Genomic DNA, 7,500 nt, shown 5'->3' with positions numbered 1-7,500 from the left:
GCCCCGGTTCCCAGAGTCGGGTAAACTGCGGGAGTAACTTTGACTCTCTTAAGGTAGGCAGGAACCGGTGTGAGTGGTGTGGAAAGCCGAGTTGGGGCTCCACGCTCTGGGCACAGGGGGATCTCCTAGTGGTCCACCCCAGGCCCAGAGTGTGGAGCCCCAACTCGGCTTATTTTTTTTAAAATTATTATTATTATTATTATTATTATTATTTTTTTAATCTTATTTTATTTTATTTTTTTCAATTTTTCGGGATGCACCGGGTAGAAGTTCAAACTTCAACCGCCGTGGGGGTCCCTGGCCAGCGTTCTGGTTCTCCGAAGTGGGGCTGAGGGGGTCCAGGCGGGTGCCCCCTGGTCCCCCCCGACGTGTTAGGGGGCGAGCGGTGGGTCTCCCCCAAGCCCAAAGCCCCGGTTCCCAGAGTCGGGTAAACTGCGCGACTAACAATGACTCTCTTAAGGTAGTCAGAAACCGGTGTGAGTGGTGTGGAAAGCCGATTCGGGGCTCCACGCTCTGGGCACAGGGGGATCTCCTAGTGGTGCCCCCCAGGCCCAGAGTGTGGAGCCCCAACTCGGCTTATTTTTATTTTTATTATTATTTTTTTTTTTTATTTAATTATTATTTTGGGATTATTAGACTGGGTAGAAGTTGCAACTTCAAACGGGCATATCTCCGGAACCAAGCCGAGTTGGGGCCCCATACACCCGGCGTGGGGGGCCCTCCTAGAGGCCCCCAATACCCCCGAGTGTGGAGCCCCAACTCGGCTTACTTTTCGAGTTACAGCCGGTCAAAGTTGAAACTTTAAAGGGCCATATCTCCGGAACCAAGCCGAGTTGGGGCCCCATACACCCGGCGTGGGGGGCCCTCCTAGAGGCCCCCAATACCACCGAGTGTGGAGCCCCAACTCGGCTCACTTTTCGAGTTACAGCCGGTCAAAGTTGAAACTTTAAAGGGCCATATCTCCGGAACCAAGCCGAGTTGGGGCCCCATACACCCGGCGTGGGGGGCCCTCCTAGAGGCCCCCAATACCCCCGAGTGTGGAGCCCCAACTCGGCTCACTTTTCGAGTTACAGCCGGTCAAAGTTGAAACTTTAAAGGGCCATATCTCCGGAACCAAGCCGAGTTGGGGCCCCATACACCCGGCGTGGGGGGCCCTCCCAGAGGCCCCCAATACCCCCGAGTGTGGAGCCCCAACTCGGCTTACTTTTCGAGTTACACCCGGTCAAAGCTGGACAGGAAGTGGCCGTATCTCGGGACCGGAAGGTCCCCGTGGCTCGGGACGGCGGGAGGAGCAAGGTCCCCGAGAGCGGGCCCCGCACCCGCCGCCGCGAGCCGCTGGGACCTCCCGGTCCCGAGATGGGCCCCGTTACGCGCGGGCGACTTTCGGAGAAAACGGCCCGTATCTCGGAGAGGGGAGGTCCCAGCGGCTCGCCCTTTCGGGTGTCGGGGGCTCCCCACGGGCCCTCTCGGACCCCGCCTGCCCCGGGCCCCTGGGACCTTTCCTTCCCGGGCGCCCCCCCGACACGTCGGGCCCCTTTTCTCCGGGACCCGGGGGCCCCGGAGCTCGGGGGCGGGCTCTTTGCGAGGGGCCCGCCGGGACGCCACACTTGACCCGAGTCCGGTGTCTCTGGGCCGCCGGGTCCCCGAGCTACGGGCGTTCGAATTCGGGGCCCGAAAATCCCTCAAAGTCCGAAAACGTGCAGTGGGCGGGGACTTCCGGGGCCCCGGAGGCTCTGACGGCACACCCAGGGAGGTGCACCGTCCTCGGGCACGGCCAGGTGGCCCCCCCGGGGTCCTGGAAGTCCCCCCGCCCCCCGGAGACACCCACACCCACACCCACCCACCCACCGGACGGGAAGATTCCGTTTTTCGCCGATATCTCGAAAACGGCCGGGCGAAAAAATTTCAAACTCGGGTCTTCCGTAGGCCTCGGGGGGCCCTATCCAAAGAGGCCACCCGCGTCCCCGGGGGCCTCGGGGTCAGGGAGTTAGGCCCGGTCAAAGGCGCGGCGTTTTTGGCTTATATCTCGCGAACCCCCGGGCCAATCTTCCCCAAACTCGAATCGACCGTAGTGCCGGACGGGGCCTTTCGAAAGAGCCCACCCACGAGGTCCAACTCGCCCGGGTCCCCGAGTTATAGCCGTTCAAAGTCGGGGGTCCCGGCGAACGGCGATCCGGTAGGGGGCGTCCCCGGGGCCCGCCGCCGCCCTGGTTCGAGCGAGGGCCCCCGTGGGACCTCGCCACCCAAATTTGAGCTCTCTGGGCCTTCGCGTCGCGGAGATACGGGCGATTTTCTCCCGGGATCGTGACGTCATCGGCGGGCGCCATTTCAGAGCGCGGCCGAGGGTTTTCGGCCGATATCTCCGCGAATACTCGACCAAAAACGACGAAACGCATATGGACGCGTTCAGCTCGGCGAGACGGTTCGAATGAGCCCGGCCTCGGCCGGGCACGTCGAGTTTTCGGCGAGATATTTGCGTTTTTCCGCTTCCGGGGCGCTTTGGGGGCCCGTATCTCGGGCCCCCGGGGGCCCACGGGGCTGGGGGCGGTCTCATTCGAAAGGTCTCGTCCCGTTCTCCAGCCGACAAAAATTTGGCGTCGATCGGAGCCGCCTTCGGAGAGCTACGGTCGTTTGAAGCCCCGTGCGGTGGGGTTACCGTCCTTCAAACAGCCGCCGCTCGCAGGGGGAGTCCCGGGGAGGCATGGTTGCCTGTATGACTTGGGCTTAGAGCACCCAGCCCCGCGCTCCTGGAGGAACCTCCGGTGCACAGGGTCTGCTGCAACCAGCCACGTGGGTTCTGAGGGGTAGGGGAGCGTGCGCTCTCCTCCCCGGGCGGGCGGCCGGGCCCTGGGGGCTCGCGCCTCCACGGAGGGACCTCGCTCCCGGGGCTTCGTCCCCGGGGCTCGGGGACTCCGTGGCGGCTCGGCCCCCGGGGTTCGACCCCGCTCGCTCGCTCCAAAACCCAAGTCCAAAACGTGGGGTTGCACGGGAGCTCCGGGCGCGACGGGTCTCCACGCACGGCCCCGGGGAGGGAGCTCCGACCCGGGCCGGAGGCAGATTCGCCCCCCGCCCCCCGGCTGTCCGCCCGGAGCCGAGACGGTCCTAAAACGGGCCTTGGGGGTGATGTAGAAGGGTAACGCTCACACAACCAGGACTCACACAAACCGATCTGCATCCCAGGCAGGGTGCGGGTCTCCTGGGCACGAATAAAGCCCGATGCCCCGTGGGTGATGTTGGCCCTGGCCACTCAAGGCACTCACCCAAGCCAGAGAGGGTGCACTCTGGCTGGGGAAGCAGATTCAATCTCTGCTGTGGTGGAGCTCTGGAAAAACGCCAAACCTCCAGGAAAAGACGGCCCGGTTTCTCTGAAAAGTGCATCCCAGGCAGGGTGCGGGTCTCATGGGCACGAATAAAGCCCGATGCCCGTGGGTGATGTTGGCCCTGGCCACTCAAGGCACTCACCCAAGCCAGAGAGGGTGCACTCTGGCTGGGGAAGCAGATTCAATCTCTGCTGTGGTGGAGCTCTGGAAAAAACGCGAAACCTCCAGGAAAAGACGGCCCGATTTCTCTGAAAAGTGCATCCCAGGCAGGGTGCGGGTCTCCTGGGCACGAATAAAGCCCGATGCCCCGTGGGTGATGTTGGCCCTGGCCACTCAAGGCACTCACCCAAGCCAGAGAGGGTGCACTCTGGCTGGGGAAGCAGATTCAATCTCTGCTGTGGTGGAGCTCTGGAAAAACGCGAAACCTCCAGGAAAAGACGGCCCGGTTTCTCTGAAAAGTGCATCCCAGGCAGGGTGCGGGTCTCATGGGCACGAATAAAGCCCGATGCCCGTGGGTGATGTTGGCCCTGGCCACTCAAGGCACTCACCCAAGCCAGAGAGGGTGCACTCTGGCTGGGGAAACAGATTCAATCTCTGCTGTGGTGGAGCTCTGAAAAAAAAAAAACGCGAAACCTCCAGGAAAAGACGGCCCGGTTTCTCTGAAAAGTGCATCCCAGGCAGGGTGCGGGTCTCATGGGCACGAATAAAGCCCGATGCCCGTGGGTGATGTTGGCCCTGGCCACTCAAGGCACTCACCCAAGCCAGAGAGGGTGCACTCTGGCTGGGGAAGCAGATTCAATCTCTGCTGTGGTGGAGCTCTGAAAAAAAAAAAAACGCGAAACCTCCAGGAAAAGACGGCCCGATTTCTCTGAAAAGTGCATCCCAGGCAGGGTGCGGGGTCTCCTGGGCACGAATAAAGCCCGATGCCCACCTTGAAACGGAGCCTGGGCTCGACTCTGAAGTCCAGATCTCGAAAAACGACAGAGTCCAAAAAGGTGCGGTGGCTCCAAACCTCCATGCCCTCAGACCTCCCTGGCCAGCCCAGGGAGGGTGGCCCGTCCTGGGCCAGACTCAGATTTCCCCCGCCACCCCTGGAGCTCCGCCTGGAGCGAAGACGGTCCTTAAAACGGACCATGGGGCTCTTGTAGAGGATGAGGGAGGGAGAGAGGGGCCTTCAGAGAGCCCCTTGGCCGGCTTGACTCTGGAGTCGAATTTGGAAAAATAGACAAAGTCCATAAACGTGCTGTTGGTTCGGACCTCCAGGGCACTCAAGGCACTCACCCAAGCCAGAGAGGGTGCACTCTGGCTGGGGAAGAGGATTCAATCTCTGCTGTGGTGGAGCTCTGAAAAACACGAGAACCTCCAGGAAAAGGCGGCCCGGTTTCTCTGAAAAGTGCATCCCAGGCAGGGTGCGGGTCTCCTGGGCAAGAACGAAGCCCAATGCCCACCTTGAAACGGAGCCTGGGCTCGACTCTGAAGCCCAGATCTCGAAAAACGACAGAGTACAAAAAATGTGCGGTGGCTCCAAACCTCCATGCCCTCAGACCTCCCTGGCCAGCCCAGGGAGGGTGGCCCGTCCTGGGCCAGATTCAGATTCGCCCGCCACCCCTGGAGCTCCGCCTGGAGCGAAGACGGTCCTAAAACGGGCCTTCGGGGATGTATGAGAGGGGAAGCGTGGTGGTGGCAAACACAGAGGACCCCCTACCAGCGATCAGACCGTCGTGAGTCCCACTCAGAGTCACTCTGGGTGGGCATGTAAAAATCCAGATTACGCCGCGCTGGAGCTCTGGAAGTTACGAGACCTCCAGGAAAAGACAGGCTGGTTTTCTGAAAAGTGCACCCCAGGCAGGGTGCATCTTTTCCTGGGCACGAGCCCAGCGCACATGGTGTGGTGGTCCGGCTCTGGTGCCAAAGTTTGGGGGAAAAAATAGACAGAGTCCAATAACGTGGTGTGGTTCCAAAGCTCCATGCCCTCAGACCTCCCTGGCCAGCCCAGGGAGGGTGGCCCGTCCTGGGCCAGATTCAGATTTGCCCGCCACCCCTGGAGCTCCGCCTGGAGCGAAGACGGTCCTAAAACGGGCCTTCGGGGATGTATGAGAGAGGGGGAAGCGTGGTGGTGGCAAACACAGAGGACCCCTACCAGCGATCAGACCGTCGTGAGTCCCACTCAGACTCACTCTGGGTGGGCATATAAAATCCAGACTACGCCCCGTCGGAGCTCTGGAAGTACGAGACCTCCAGGAAAAGACAGGCTGGTTTTCTGAAAAGTGCACCCCAGGCAGGGTGCATCTTTCCTGGGCACGAGCCCGGCGCACGTGGCGGGGTCCGGCTCTGGTGCCAAAAAAATTGAGAAAAATCGACTAAGTCCAATGGCGTGACGTGGGTTCAAAGCTCCATGGTCTCAGACCTCCCTGGCCAGCCCAGGGAGGGTGGCCCGTCCTGGGCCAGAGTCAGATTCGCCCGACACCCCCTGGAGCTCGACCTGGAGGGAAGACGGTCCTAAAACGGGCCTTCGGGGCTGTATGGAAGAGGGCAAGTGTGGTGGTGCAAAACACAGAGCACCCCCTACCATTGATCAGACCGTCGTGAGTCCCACTCAGACTCGCTCTGGGTGGGCATATAAAATCCAGACTACGCCCCCCCCGTCGGAGCTCTGGAAGTACGAGACCTCCAGGAAAAGACAGGCCGGTTTTATGTAAAGTGCACCCCAGGCAGGGTGCGTCTTTCCTGGGCACGAGCCCGGCGCGCGTGGCGGGGTCCGGCTCTGGTGCCAAAAAATTTGAGTAAAATCGACTAAGTCCAATGACGTGGTGTGGTTCCAAAGCTCCATGGTCTCAGACCTCCCTGGCCAGCCCAGGGAGGGTGGCCCCGTCCTGGGCCAGAGTCAGATTCGCCCGACACCCCCTGGAGCTCGACCTGGAGGGAAGACGGTCCTAAAACGGGCCTTCGGGGCTGTATGGAAGAGGGCAAGTGTGGTGGTGCAAAACACAGAGCACCCCCTACCATTGATCAGACCGTCGTGAGTCCCACTCAGACTCGCTCTGGGTGGGCATATAAAATCCAGACTGCGCCCCCGTCGGAGCTCTGGAAGTACGAGACCTCCAGGAAAAGACGGGCTGGTTTTATGGAAAAAGTGCACCCCAGGCATATGCTTGTCGAACGGTCGGTCTGGGTAAACGGCGAGTGTCCGTGCTGTTGCGTGCGAACGAGATTCCCAATGCTAACGAACCTCCCCCGGCTGGCGACCGGGGAGAGCGCCTCGTTTTCGGGCACGAGCGAATGCGTCTGCCTGGCGGAGCCCCCGTCGGTGCCGAGGTGGTCCTGAGACGGGCCTTCGGGGTTTTGTCGAGGAAGGGGACAAGCGCCCCAATCGGACAAGGCGACGGGCTAAAAAATGGTGCTCGGTATCGGTTTCTGACATCCAGGCGGGGATGCGTCATCTGGGGTCGGCAGGCAGGCAGGCAGGCGGTCACCAGGGCGCTCTGGAGGAAAAGGCCCCCCTCCGGAAAAAAAGGACAGAGTCCGTAAACGTGAAGTCGAAAGAGTTCCCCAGGGCCGGCCCGTCTCCATGGCCGGTGACCTGGGTGGGTGCCTCGGACCCGGGGCGAGACGGTATCGGTGGGCGTGAACGGAGCACCCGTCGGTGCCGAGACGGTCCTAAAACGGGCCTTCGGGGTTTTGTCGAGGAAGGGGACGAGAGCCCCGCTCGGACAAGGTGACGGACCAAAAAAAAAAGCGTTGCTCGGTATCGGTTTCCGACATCCTGGGGAGGATGCGTCGTCTGGGGTCGGCAGGCAGGCGGTAACCAGGGCGCTCTGGAGGAAAAGGCCCCCCTCCGGAAAAAAGGGACAGAGTCCCTAAACGTGAAGTCGAAAGAGTTTACCAGGACGGCCCGCCTCCCGGGCCGGTCACCCGGGAGGGCGCTTCGTGCCCGGGGCGAGACGGTATCGGTGGGCGCGGCGGAGCTTCCGTCGGTGCCAAGACGGTCCTAAAACGGGCCTTCGGGGTTTTGTCGAGGAGGGGACAAACGCCCCGCTCGGACAAGGTAACGGATCTCCGTGTGACGGGCGCCTCCGGGTTGCCCACCCCCGGGGCCCGAGAGGAGCGCACCCCCTCCTCCCGGGCCGTCGACGCGAGGGGTGTTTAGCCTGATCGATTGGAACTTCGGACGCGCCTGGGG

Source organism: Pimephales promelas, chromosome 2 (assembly GCF_988280905.1).
Source record: "Pimephales promelas chromosome 2, fPimPro1.hap1.1, whole genome shotgun sequence".
Taxonomy (NCBI): Eukaryota; Metazoa; Chordata; class Actinopteri; order Cypriniformes; family Leuciscidae; genus Pimephales; species Pimephales promelas.
This window is presented reverse-complemented; position numbering follows the sequence as displayed.